The sequence below is a fragment of the Pelophylax lessonae genome (genome assembly GCF_965119305.1).
Source record: "Pelophylax lessonae genome assembly, chromosome: 2".
NCBI classification, from domain to species: domain Eukaryota; kingdom Metazoa; phylum Chordata; class Amphibia; order Anura; family Ranidae; genus Pelophylax; species Pelophylax lessonae.
This window is the reverse complement of record NC_138769.1, coordinates 450,202,756-450,216,060: the sequence shown is the minus strand read 5'-3', so window position 1 is coordinate 450,216,060 and position 13,305 is coordinate 450,202,756.

The following is a 13,305-nucleotide window of genomic DNA, read 5'->3' as shown; positions in this document are numbered from 1 at the left end:
CATCAGCTCAGCAGGTAGCAGAGAGGAGAATCTTTACCTCAGGGTGCAGAGTAATCTTGTGAACCCCAGAAGTTAAAGCTTGAGGCAGAGAGGGGACTATTTAATGATTTTTGGGTGCACATGGAGTAATCCTCTCTTCTGCAGTTTCCAACAAATTAAAGTTCTTCTAATAAATCAATCCTCTGGAGCAGGCCAGAACTTTGTCAGGAGCTGCTGCAGGGAGAATTACTCCCCCTGGTGCCCAAAAATCATTAAATGAGAAGTAGTGTCAAAGCTCTTGGCATTTTACTTGTGGGTCACAGGAGTGAACTTTGCTACCCATAATGTATACATTTAAATTCTTTTAAATGTGAATGACTATTGGAGGCATAGGGGAGAGCATAAAAAGTAGGACCCATTTACTTTAGTTTATTTACTTAACTTTAGTATAGTGTGTCATGTGATAATGAGCGTTGGCATTAACCACTTCAAGACCACAATTTGTGTATGTGTATATAATATACGTTGCTGATTTGAAGTGTTTTACTGTGATTATGGCTGAAGATATCAGCCATAACCCATATATTGTTTTTTGCAGCCGGCGGCTGGCTTTTTCATGAAAGCGTTCTGAGTGGCTCATGAGCTCACCGGTTTTTCATGCGCTTACAGTTTCTACCGGTTCGCCGGATAAACGATCCCATGGTGCGGCCGGCAAGTCCCAGAGGCAATCAAAGTAGATCTTTAAACACCTATGTCCTTGGAGGACCAGAACCCATATATTTATATACAGTATCTCACAAAAGTGAGTACATCCCTAACATTTTTCTAAATAATTTGTCTAAACCGCTGGCAACAAAAGTGAGTACACCCCTAAGTCCCCTTTCACACGGGCTTTCCAATCAGGTCCGCCTGTCAGTTTTTCAGGCGGACCTGATTGGATGCTCCATGTAACTCTGTGGAGCAGCGGATGTCAGCAATGACCTCTCCGCTGACACCCTCTGCTATCTGATCTGATCCTGTCTGTGAAACCCTATTGTCTGGAGTATTGGATGAAAACGGACAGGCTGTCTGTTTTCATCCGATCTCCCATAGAGGAGAGCAGGGATCAGTCTCTGCAGAGTAAGTGGACACAGAGCCGTCATCCGCCTGATCAGCGGGGATCGGCGGATTGATTCCCGCTGAGCAAAACTGTGTCCGCCGGGCGCACTGCTCGTGTGAAAGAACCCTAAGTGAAAATGTCTAAATTGGGCCCAATTAGACATTTTCCCTCCCTGTTGTCGTGACTCGTTAGTGTTACAAGGTCTCAGGTGTGAATGGGGGGAGCAGGTGCATTAAATTTGGTGTTATCGCTCTCACTCTCTCATACTAGTCACTGGAAGTTCAACATGGCACCTCATGGCAAAGAACTCTCTAAAGATCTGAAAAAAAGAATTGTTGCTCTACAGAGAGATGGCCAAGGCTATAAAAAGTTTTCCAAGATCCTGAAACTGAGCTGCAGCACAGTGGCCAAACCATACAGCGGTTTAACAGGACAGGTTTCACTCGGAACAGGCCTCGCCATGGTTGACCAAAGAACTTGAGTGCATGTGCTCAGCGTCATATACAGAGGTTGTCATTGGGAATTAGACGTATGAGTGCTGCCAGCATCAGTGTTTAGACAGTTTGCTGCATAAAATTGGTCTGGATGGCTGTAGTCCCACAAGGAAGCCTCTTCTAAAGATGATGCACAAGAAAGCCTGCAAACAGTTTGAAGCGAAGCGGACTAAGGACATGGATTACTGGAACCATATCCCGTGGTCTGATGAAACCAAGATAAACATATTTTGGTTCAGATGGTGTCAAAGCGTGTGTGGCGGCAACCAGGTGAGGAGTACAAAAACAAGTGTGTCTTGCCCACAGTCAAGCATGGTGGTGGGAGTGTCATGGTCTGCGGCTGCATTAATGCTGCTGGCACTGGGGAGCTACAGTTTGAGGGAACCATGAATGCCAACATGTACTTTGACAAACTGAAGCAGAGCATGAGCCCCTCCCTTCGAAGACTGGGCCACAGGGCGGTATTCCAACGTAATGACGCCAAACACACCTCCAAGATGACCACTGCCATACTAAAGAAGCTGAGGGTAAAGTTGATGGAATGGCCAAGCATGTCTCCAGACCTAAACCCTATTTAGCATCTGTGGGGCATCCTCAAATGGAAGCTGGAGGAGCTCGAGGTCTCTAACATCCATCATCTCCATGATTTCATTATGGAGGAGTGGAAGAGGACTCCAGTGGCAACCTGTGAAGCTCTGGTGAACTCAATGCTCAAGAGGGTTAAGGCAGTTGTCAGATCACTTCTTGGTAGAGGCCGAAATGCTGAGAGGGCTTCCCTTGCAGCTCGGTGCGAATCACCCCTGGAAGTGGGACAGGAGGTGACGCGTCCCAAGGAGCACTGGATGCTTGTGGAGTGCAGGTAAAGGTTCACAAGGATATCCTGGAACAACTTGCAGGGCCTCCAGGGAATCAAGCAATGTGCAGGTAAAAGCCAGGCCGAGGGTCATACACAGGTATCAGTCCAAACAGGTCGCCAAGACAAGGGGATTGAGCAGAAGCAAGTCCGTTGAGCAAGCCGGGATCGGTACACTGGAAGTCAGGCAGAGGACAAGAGAGCAAGGATGGTCACACAAGCCGAGGGTCAAACACTGGAGCAGGATCGAAGGGTCAGACGAAGCCGTGGGTCGAAGCCAGGAGAGAGAGCAGACAGGTCAGAAACAAGCCGGGTCAAACTGGAATCCAGGAAGTAGCAATACACAGGAAACAGGAAGAGCTGAAGACAATCCAGCAATCAGATGGGCTGAGCAGAGTCCTTTTATAGGCCAGTGAATTAGTCTATGGCCTGAGTCCATTGCAGCCATGGGAAGTACTGGCAAATTTGCCAGTTGCAGCACAGCCATTTCACTGACAATGAGTCTATGGCCTGAGTCCATTGCGGCCATTGGAAGTACTGGCGGAGTTGCCAGTTGCAGCATGGCCATTTCTCTGACAGTGCCCCCCCCCAAGGGGCAGCCTCCGGATGCCCAACCGGGCCAATCTTTCCGGGAATCTCCTGTGGAATTCCTGTACCAGCCTGGGGGCATGCAGGTTACTAGCGGGTTCCCAGGAATTGTCTTCAGTGGGGTAACCTTTCCATTTAATAAGATACTGTATGACCTCACCCCTTCTTCGACAATCCAGAATGGTTTCCACTTCATATTCAGGTTCACCCTCCACTGAAACTGGAGGTGGAGGCAATTCTTCCCTCCCTGGGAAAGGGCTAGAAATTGTAGGCTTTAGCAGGGAAACATGGAATACAGGATGGATCTTGTATGAATTAGGTAAAGCCAGTTCAAAAGCCACAGGGTTTTTATCATCCTTTTGATTCTAAAAGGCCCAATAAACCTTGGTCCCAACTTTTTAGAAGGGCAAGATAGTCGTAGGTTGTTTGAGGAGAGCCACACCTTATCCCCGACCTTATACATAGGATTTTCCTTTTTCTTGCGGTCATAAAATTTCTTGTACTCCTGTTGGGCTTTGGATATGGAGTCCTGTAGCACCCGGTAGTTATCCCTGATAGCCATTATCCGGTCTTGCACTGCAGGAACTGATGTTTCTGAGAAAGCACTGGGCAAAAAAGAAGGATGGAACCCGTAATTCACCCAGAACGGGGTCTGGTTGGTTGCAGAATGCAGGGCGTTATTATACGCGAATTCCGCGCACGGAAGTAAAGAGACCCAGTTATCTTGGGAGCAAGTGCAAAAGCAACGTAAGTATTGTTCAAGGGTCTGGTTGGTCCTTTCCGTTTGACCATTACTCTGCGGGTGGTAGGCTGATGATAGGCATATCTTAATGGACAAGGATTTGCAAAGCTCTTTCCAGAATTTGGAAGTGAATTGGACGCCTCTGTCCGATACTATACTGTCCGGGAGACCGTGTAGCCTGACCACTTCTTTAATAAACATGTTAGCTGTTTCCACGGCAGAAGGTGTGCCAATCATAGGCAAAAAGTGCGCCATCTTCGAGAGACGGTCCACCACCACCAGGACAGTAGTGAAACCTTCTGAAGGTGGTAATTCCACTATAAAATCCATGGAAAGTTGCTTCCAGGGCTGTTCCGGGATGGGCAATGGCCTTAACAGGCCCCAGGACTTGGTCTTAGCCCCCTTGTTACGCTGACACGTAATACAAGAACCCACATAGGATTTACAGTCCCGAACTAAATTGGGCCACCAAAAGTGGCGCTGAATGAGTTCACATGTCTTCCTGACCCCGAAGTGCCCGGCAAGCTTGTGATCATGCAAAGTCTTTAGGACCTGTAGTCTGATCTGTGAAGGAACAAAAATCCTTTCTTGGAACCACAAGAATCCCCCGCGTTTTTCCAAGGAAGAGGTCCCAGGCTCGAGACATTGAACTGAGGCTTGCTTAATTGCTGATTGCAGATCCGTTTGAATAAGCAAAAAATTTTGAGCCGAGAGGATGGTGTTAGGTTCGGCTGTGTTTGGGGTATCTGGAAACATTCTGGACAAGGCGTCTGCTTTTCCGTTCTTGGACCCTGGCCTGTAAGTAAGATGAAAATTAAACCGGGAAAAGAACAAGGCCCATCGAGCTTGACGGGGTCTCAGGCGTCTTGCTGTCCTGAGGTATTCCAGGTTTTTGTGGTCTGTGAATATTAAAATGGGATGAGTAGCCCCTTCAAGCAAGTATCTCCACTCTTCCAAGGCACATTTGATGGCCAAGAGTTCCCGATCCCCTACGTCATAGTTTCTCTCCGGAGGTGTCATCTTCCGGGAAAAGAAAGCCACAGGGTGCAGAAGAGTCTTCGGGCCTTGTCTTTGAGATAAGATTGCTCCAGTGGCTATTTCTGAAGCATCCACTTCAAGCACATAAGGTAGGGTTGGATCAGGATGCTGGAGAATAGGTGCTGAGGTGAACAACGTCTTCAGTTTGTCAAAGGCCGTTTGAGCTTCCTGTGACCAATGGAAACGGACCTGTTGGCGGGTCAATTGGGTAATGGGGGAGATAATCATAGAGAACCCCTTCACGAACCTCCGATAGAAGTTAGCAAACCCCACAAAGCGTTGAACTCCTTTCTTATCACAGGGGGCTGGCCAATCGAGAATTGACTGCACTTTCTGTGGATCCATGGAAATGCCATTTGTTGAGATAATGAGACCCAGGAATTGAATGGAGTCTTTCTCGAATTCGCATTTCTCTGGTTTCACATAAAGTCCGTGTTTCCTTAAAGTAAATAGTACTTTTTTAACATGGGTCCGGTGGAGTTCCAGAGTGGAGGAAAAAATGAGTATGTCATCTAGGTAGACAATCAGAAAGAGATCCAGGAATTCCCTAAAAATGTCATTAACTAGATGTTGGAAGGTAGCAGGGGCGTTACACAGCCCGAAAGGCATGACCAGGTATTCAAAATGGCCAAACCGCGTTCTGAACGCCGTCTTCCACTCATCTCCTTTCCTAATGCGAACAAGGTTGTAAGCTCCACGGAGATCCAATTTGGTAAAGATCCGAGCTGCCCGGAAACGTTGAAACAGTTCTGGGATAAGAGGTAGAGGATACCGGTTTTTAATAGTAATTTTATTAAGCTCCCGGTAATCTACACAAGGTCTTAGTGTGCCATCCTTTTTTTCGACAAAGAATATCCCGGCCCCTGCTGGTGAGGAGGAGGGGCGGATAAAACCCTTTTCCAAATTTTCGTTAATATAAATCCGGAGGGTTTCCAGCTCCTTCTCAGATAACGGGAATATCCTTCCGAAAGGAATCTCGGCTCCAGGCAGAAGTTCTACAGGGCAATCATAAGGCCTGTGAGGAGGCAGAGCTTCAGCCTTTTTCTTATCAAATACGTCCATGAATTCCTCATAAACTGCTGGGACATTTTCCGGGAGATCATGTACTGGTTGGACGGCCAGGCAAGCAGCAGAAGTATCAGATCCAGGTAGGAAACAATGGTTCAGGCAGTAATTAGACGTGAAGGAGATCCTTCTCTTAACCCAATCAATCTGTGGGTTGTGGGCCTGTAGCCAGGGAAGTCCTAAAATAATGGGAAACATTGGTGAGGAAAGGACGTCAAATCGGAGGAATTCCTGGTGAAGAGAATCTGTCGTGGTGAAGATGGGGCACGTCTCTTCAGTAACAGGCCCGGAACTGGGCAAAGAACCATCAGCCAGAAGAATATGGAGTCGCTGTTCCTTAGCTTGCATGGGGACACACAGTCTTTGAGCTAAAGAACGGTCCAGAAAGCAACTACATGCCCCAGAATCAACTATCGCCAGAAGCCGAATCTTCTTTTCTGCTACCTGTAGCGAGACAGGGAGAATAAGATGAGTAGGGGATGACCCAGCGACTTGACAGTTCAGCAGAGGCCGTGAATAGGACTTACTGGGTCTCACAGGACAATTGCGTAGGAAGTTCCCCACAATAAAGGCAGAGGTTAGCTTGACGGCGACGTTGTCTTTCCTCGGGGGTCAAGGCAGAACGGATTAGACCAGTCTGCATGGGTTCTCCTTCTGATCCCCCGGAGACAGAAGGCCCAGGATGGGGTGAAGCAGCAAGTGGGACTTTCGGGAGAACCCAGGTAGGTCGGGCCCCTTGAAGGCGCTCTGAGCGTCTCTCCCGCAGGCGCCTGTCCAGTTGGATTGCCAGTGAGATTAGACCTTCCAAAGACGTAGGGGTTTCTACCCGAGCTAACTCGTCCTTAAGGGCTTCAGACAATCCGTGACGGTACTGGTACTTGAGTGCTGGCTCATTCCAGTCTGTATCCGCAGCCCATCTGCGGAAGTCAATGGTATAGTCCTCTACAGGACGTTTATTTTGTTGTAAGGCATGTAGGACTGATTAAGCCGTAACAGTCCGTTGGGGGTCCTCATATAACTGGGCCATGGCCTGGAAGAAGGAGTCTACAGAGTTCAATGAGGGGCTCTTTTGCTCAAGGAGGTTATGGGCCCAGGTCTGGGGTTCTTCTGACAACAGAGAAATTATGAATCCTACTTTGACAGTCTCTGAAGAGAAGGTTCTGGGCTGAAGGGCTAAATACAAGAGACATGCATTCTTAAAGGATCTGAACCTTCTCCGTTCCCCACGGAAGCGTTCGGGTGTAGGTACCCTGGGTTCAGGTGGGAAAACCATGGCTGCCTGCGCAGGGCCGGCTGGTCCTTGCTGAGTGGAGGTGCCCCCGGAGCTAGCGGGCGTTTGATTGGGGTCGGAAGGAGAGGGTGCGCCAGCTAGGTTCAACACTCGACCCTCTAGTTGAAAATAACCGTCCTGCAGTCTCTGGACCGCCTGTGTTAGAGAGGAGACTTGCTGACAAAGAGCCTCGAGCTGGGAAGCACCTCTGTCGGCCTCTGACATGGCTGGATTGTACTGTCAGATCACTTCTTGGTAGAGGCCGAAATGCTGAGAGGGCTTCCCTTGCAGCTCGGTGCGAATCACCCCTGGAAGTGGGACAGGAGGTGACGCGTCCCAAGGAGCACTGGATGCTTGTGGAGTGCAGGTAAAGGTTCACAAGGATATCCTGGAACAACTTGCAGGGCCTCCAGGGAATCAAGCAATGTGCAGGTAAAAGCCAGGCCGAGGGTCATACACAGGTATCATTCCAAACAGGTCGCCAAGACAAGGGGATTGAGCAGAAGCAAGTCCGTTGAGCAAGCCGGGATCGGTACACTGGAAGTCAGGCAGAGGACAAGAGAGCAAGGATGGTCACACAAGCCGAGGGTCAAACACTGGAGCAGGATCGAAGGGTCAGACGAAGCCGTGGGTCGAAGCCAGGAGAGAGAGCAGACAGGTCAGAAACAAGCCGGGTCAAACTGGAATCCAGGAAGTAGCAATACACAGGAAACAGGAAGAGCTGAAGACAATCCAGCAATCAGATGGGCTGAGCAGAGTCCTTTTATAGGCCAGTGAATTAGTCTATGGCCTGAGTCCATTGCAGCCATGGGAAGTACTGGCAAATTTGCCAGTTGCAGCACAGCCATTTCACTGACAATGAGTCTATGGCCTGAGTCCATTGCGGCCATTGGAAGTACTGGCGGAGTTGCCAGTTGCAGCATGGCCATTTCTCTGACAGCAGTGCTGGAAACAATTGGTGGCCACACAAAATGATTGAAACTTTTGGGCCCAATTTGGACATGTTCTCTTAGGAGGTGTACTCACTTTTGTTGCCAGCAGTTTAGACATTAATGGCTGTGTGTTGAGTTATTTTGAGGGGACACCAAATTTACACTGTTATACAACCTGTACACTCACTACTTTACATTGTAGCAAAGTGTCATTTCTTCAGTGTTGTCACATGAAAAGATATAATAAAATATTTACAAAAATGTGAGGGGTGTACTCACTTTTGTGAGATACTGTTTTTTTCTTTTTTTTTTACAGCAAAAGATCAAAAAACTTTTTTTTAACTTTTGCTTATAATGCTAAAAGAGATTTGAGGTCTTTTTGACCTCAGATCTCTCCATAAAGGGGGACCTGTCATCCTTCTTTCCATTACAAGGAATGTTTACCTTCCTTGTAATTTGGTATGAAAGTGGTAAAAGAAAAAATTAAAGGGACAGTGTAAAAAATAAATAGCAAAAAAATGTAAGGCGCCCCATCCCTCCCTCCCTGCTTGCATGCAGAAGCGAACGCATATGTAAACGGTATTTACACCACACATGGGTATCACCATGAACGTTACAGCAAGAGCAATAATTCTAGCGCTAGACCTTCTCTGTAACTCTAAACACAACCTGTAAAGGAGTTTCAAGCGCTATTTATGAAGAATCTTCAGTAGCGTAGTTTGTCACCATTCTATAAGCATGCACAGTTTTAAGGTGGTTTTAAGGGTCATGTTTTGTATTTATTTACTCAACATAACATCATCTTTCACATATAACAAAATAATTGGGATATAAATATAGATTTATTTTTTATTCATTAAAGTGTATTTTTTTCCAAAACAATTTGCAAAACCGATGCACATATGCCGTGTGACATAAAAAAAATTGCAACAAATTGCCATTTTATTCCCGTCAATATGGGAATAAAGTGCTTTGGGGAAGGTGGGGTGTTTTTTAGTTTTTAATTTGTTTTCATTGATGGCATTCAGATCACACCAAATCGCATCTATGTTCCAGGTGGGATTTTTGTGCGACTTTTGAGGGTTTACATTGAGGTCTATGGACCTGAAAGCGGAACTACACTGTAACTGGGCACCAGAAAGTATAAGTGCTTTTTATTTCATTTTTAACATTTAAAGCAAACTCTTATATCCATCCACGTCTCCATGCTTTTATTTGTTGGCAAAAGTTATTTTGGTCCTACTTCTCCTGTGGGTGCAGTTAGTTCTGCCCTTCTCTGACCCAGATTCAGCTGACAGTGGGCTGAAGTCACTCAGCTGGTCCTGTTTTTGGAGGGATCCCAACTTTAATGTTGGGATCCTCCCATATGCCTGAGCTGGCTCAGCCTCTCAGTGCACCGCTGGGAGCCTGAGTCAGCCACTCCCCTCCCCCTCCACAGTCTAGTGCTGCATGATCGCTGGAAGGGCATAGCAGAATGCTGGTGACTGACAGTCACCTGATCTCTGCTCACTAAAGATCAAGAACTGGGCGATCAGTGGTCTTTGATCGTTCAGTTCTTGGTGTTAGGGGTGTCAGGGGATTAATGTTGCATCCACCTAGGTGAGTGTGATTGATTTTTTTTTAATCCTGCACTTCTTTTAAAGAGCTTGCTCTACTTGCTGTGCAGTGGGACTGGCCTCTGTGAAGTCAGCTGGGGAGCTTAGAGCCGATCATTGATAAAGATCATTCTTCTCATATTTGGGAAATTGGAGCCGAGAATTGAACTCAGTGTAGCTGGAGCATGGAGGTAAGTGTGAGGATAAGTATGCTGCTCTTTCAGCCAGGGTTGTTGATGCTTTCTTGGAGATAGACTTGGGGACACCATTGCTACAGATTACTGGTAGAAACCTTTTATAGCCTTATGGTCAGTGACAGATTAATTCTGTTTTGCTGAACTGCCTTATTTAGTGTGGCAATACAAATGATAATGTGCATAATGCTGTAACCCATAGCAGCCACTTCACAGGCTGAATTATGTAAATTGCATAATTCTGGACCCTGTGTGTTACCCACTTCTTATCCCTGTACTCTGTACATAACCTATACCTTTTTAAATTTTTGGCCCTGATCCAGGAGTGATTTTTACATGTTTCTCACATGACAATCGTGGCACAAGTGCAAAATGTTTTGTAGCGCCATTCAGGATGGATCCCCATGATTCAAAATTGCCCATATGTGAACAAAGCCTTATGCCTCGTACACACGCATCGATAGTTGGCCATGAATTTTCGGCCAATGTCCGATCGGCCGTTTTTCGTCTTGTTAGTATGATGCTTTCGACAACCGACTCTGACTTTTTGGCCAAATAAAATCTGGTGTGCAGGCTATAAAATTTTTGTTGGCCGTCACCACAACGGCCGATTTTTCGTCAGTCAGTACAGATTTCGGCAGACAAAAATCTGATGAGCAAGACTGGGCATGCTCAGAGATGAAAAAAACACACGGAAAGTAAACCATCACATGACATCACTTCTGAAATAGATTTTTGTTGGCCGAGAAAATTTGTGTGCAGTCTAGAGCACATTTCAACCAACACAACAACACTGGACAAAAGTCGGCCGATCGGTCAGCCGATAATCGTTGCGTGTGTACGAGGCATTAGACTCCCCAAGGTAGAAAAGGTAACTGCTGCAGAGCAGCTGGCTTTTAACACAAGCATACTACAAACGTTTTCCTGAATTAATTTATTTAAATCTGTGTTTGTTTTTTATGTAGCACTGCCCCGGTAGGGACTGCTTGATATTTACTCTGTAGGTTTCCCCTGGTTACCAGCACCCTGCCATAATGTAAGGACAAGTCCTTGATTCTCCTTGGCTCACACTCCAATAATAAATCCAGGGGTTTTTGGTTGTTTTGTGGTTTATTGTAAATTGGGGATAGGAGAAGGAAATAGTGGGATACTCCCAACTTTAACTATTCACAGTGATTGAGAACACCTATCTTCTCTGCTTTTCTATAGATTGGAACAGCCAGGCTGTTGATTCATCCTGCCACTTCAGATGAATGTTGATTAAGCCTCTTATCCTTAAGACGACTTGGTGAATTACTAGTTATTTTCAGGACTCTCCCTAGTATCCTCTTGCACTTCGGCTGACACCCGTCCACTGACTGTCCTACTAGCAGGAGTGGCCCCCCTCAGGTCAGGCCACTTGACAATATTCCCTGTACTCACGATACTGTGGTGTCAGGGTCTCCAGTGTCTCCCCTCTGTCAGCTCTCTGGGTCCAGCTCCTCTCAAGCCACTCCTCTGACCCTCAGGACGACCTCCTGCGACCGCATGGCACCTCTACAGAGAAGGAGACAACCAAAGTCAAGTCAAATCTACTTTATTGTCAATTCTTCCACATGTACAATACATACATACAGAGAATCGAAATTATGTTACACTTAGACCCCTGGTGCATACAGACAACACTAACAATATAGCCTAAAAATCTAAAAACACAAAAAATAAAGTTAAATAAAAACAGCCCAAGGCACATGACAGATAAAGTGCGGACCAATGACTTCAGTTCCATGGTGAATGAGGTAGTGAGCAGACCAATGCTGCCAAAGTGACTGATGCAATCATGGACTGCTAGTGGGAGGAGGGGGTGGAAGGACCTAGGGATATGGGATCAAGGGAAGGGGAGGTGCATAGTTCAGTGGTGCCAATGGCAGAAAATGGCCAAGTTCAGCTTCCTGACAGCCTGATGGATAAAGCTGTCCTTCAGTCTGCTGGTCCTGGCCTTGAGACTCCGCAGTCTCCTCCCTGATGGCAGCAGACTGAAGAAGCTGTGTAATGGGTGGGTAGTATCACCTGCAATGCATAGAGCTTTGCGAGTGAGACGGGTTCCATAAATATCCTGAAGGGAGGGGAGAGAGACACCAATGATCTTCTCAGCTTCTCTCACTATGCGTTGCAGAGTCTTCCGGCAAGACGCGTTGCAGGTGCCATACCACGCAGTGATGCAGCTGGTCAGAATGCTCTCGATGGTGCCTCTGTAGAAGGTATACATGATGGGGGATGGGGCTCTGGCTCTCCTCAGTTTGCGGAGAAAGTAGAGACGCTGCTGTGATTTCTTGGCCAGTGCTGCAGTGTTATCAGTCCAGGAGAGGTCCTCTGTGATGTGCACACCCAGAAACTTGGTGCTACTCATTCTCTCCACAGTCGCACCGTTGATGGTCAGAGAAACATGCTGAGTGTGCGCTCTCCCGAAATCAACAACAATCTCCTTCGTCTTCTCCACGTTCAGAGAGAGATTGTTGTCACTGCACCACCTGGCCAAGCGGCTCACCTCACTACTGTAGTTTGTCTCATCTCTGTTACTAATGAGACCCACCACAGTCGTGTCATCCGCAAACTTAATGAAGAGGTTGGAGTTGTGTAACGGTGTGCAATCGTGGGTCAGCAGAGTGAAAAGGAGGGGGCTTAACACACATCCTTGAGGGGCCCCAGTATTCAGTATGATGGTGCTGGATGTGTTGCTGCCAACCCGTACTGCCTGAGGTCTTCCAATCAGAAAGTCCAACAGCCAGTTGCACAGCGAAGTGTTGAGCCCCAACTCGATCAATTTATGAATGAGCTGTTGAGGGATGATTGTGTTGAATGCTGAACTAAAGTCTATAAACAGCATTCGAACGTATGAGTTTTTTATTCTCTAAATGTGTAAGTGCTGAATGAAGGGTAGTTGAAATAGCATCATCGGTCAACCGGTTGGACCGATATGCAAACTGGAATGGGTCCAGGGAGGAGGGGAGGGCAGACTTGATGTGATGCATGACTAACCGATCAAAGCACTTCATGATGATGGAAGTAAGTGCAACAGGACGGTAGTCATTGAAACAGGATGGAGATGGCTTCTTCGGGACTGGAATGATGTTGGTAGCTTTGAAGCATGTGAGAACAACAGCCTGACTAAGTGACATGTTAAAAATATCTGTGAAAACATCAGTGAGTTCTGCTGCACAGTCCCTCAGTACACGCTCCAACTGCCCCCCTCCCACTGGAACTCTGCTCTCCAGCCAAAGACCCCGCAGCACATGTGCTCATGGCTTTTATACAGTATCCCAGAATGCACAGAGGCGACTTGCCCTGTATCAAAAGTCTATGCACCCATTGGTCAGGTTTCCTCCCACTGTCCAACATGCCTCCCTATTGGACCAGCGTGAAACACTCATCAGACAGAATCAATCACATACTGAGCACCATGAGCAGACCTCACTA